This window comes from Oryzias melastigma, linkage group LG17 (genome assembly GCF_002922805.2).
Source record: "Oryzias melastigma strain HK-1 linkage group LG17, ASM292280v2, whole genome shotgun sequence".
Lineage (NCBI taxonomy): Eukaryota > Metazoa > Chordata > Actinopteri > Beloniformes > Adrianichthyidae > Oryzias > Oryzias melastigma.
The window spans coordinates 27,450,373-27,451,547 of NC_050528.1; the positions used below are offsets into that span (position 1 = coordinate 27,450,373).

Genomic DNA, 1,175 nt, shown 5'->3' on the forward strand with positions numbered 1-1,175 from the left:
TTGAGGGACAGATTTTGTAGCTACCCTTTTTTTGTTGTATCACTAACAAGAGTTAACTCATTAAAACAACAACAAAAAGAGGGGATAAGGGCACTCTTTAATGAGAGGCAAAAAGGGCAGACACTGTCAGATTGTTATTCTAAGATGGCGGAGAGTCGCACAGCAGCGGTGAGTCGGGAGGAAACTTCACGACAAAAAACAACTAATCTGGACCCAGAACTTCTGGGAAAAACTGCTGGAATAATCGCTGAACTTAAAGAAGACATCCGTCGTTTGAGAGCTGAGCTTGAGATGAAGGACTCACTTCTCTCCAAGTTTATGGATGTCTCCTTCGTGCAGTCGAAGAGGCTTACCTCACTCAACGCCGCACTCCAGGACACAGCCCCATGGGATCCTTCCACCTGTCCACGGCCTTCATCATTTTCCACTCCCAAACATAACTCCATAGATGAAGAAGTGGTTGTCCGAAGGCCCAGAAGGAGTTTAGACGAGACTCAAAAGCATCCAATGCTGAGTCTCTCTAACCGCTTTGCAAGTCTGGCTACGGATTCTCCGGCTCCTTTTGCATCGGCCACAGCGGCGCGGACTCCACCTGACCTGGGCTCCGTCATCGAGTTCCCCGCTCTCCAGAGAGAAGCCAAAGAGATCCCGGTCATACACGGAAAGAACGCGGCAGGCAGCGGCCCGTCTCGGGGCCCGATAATCACCTCATCCGGATCTGACGAGCGGCGCCGGCTGGAGCTTCCCGCGTCCTCCCGCCCCGCGGCATCAACATCTTCCTCCCGACGTCGGATCCTGAAGGAGGCCGTCCGCTTTCACTCCGGCAGAGCCCGCGCCTCGCCATCGCAAACGAGCCACCGGCAACAAGGTGAGGCGGCCGCCGTCGCGCAGGTACGCTCCGCCGCGAGTACACCTGTCAGCGCTTCACCTGCTCCCGCGTCTCCTCACTGTTTCCCCGGAGCCACAGTGCTGGATATTCTGGAGAAACTTCCAGAACTGCTGCGCTCCCTTCCTTCCACTGTGAGGAGACTGATTTTACACGTCGGTTTTAATGACACTTCTTATCGAGAGTCTGAAACGACTAAGAAGGCTTTTATTGAACTTTTTAATTTTTTAAAATCATGCCAATTGACTGTTTTTTTTCCGGGCCCCCTCCCCTCCCTCTCCCGCGGCCT

General features: G+C 53.4%; 1 long non-coding RNA gene across 1 annotated transcript in view; it reads right to left on the minus strand.

Annotated features, from left to right (window-relative positions):
• LOC118599890 overlaps positions 1-974 on the minus strand; it is a 34,271-nt gene extending 33,297 nt beyond the window's left edge. The window contains exons 1-2 of the long non-coding RNA XR_004949428.1: positions 708-974; positions 354-624 (exon numbers count right to left, since the gene is read on the minus strand). This is a non-coding gene — a long non-coding RNA (uncharacterized LOC118599890). The remainder of the gene's footprint in view (positions 1-353; positions 625-707) is intronic.
• Between the last annotated feature and the right edge of the window lie 201 nt (positions 975-1,175).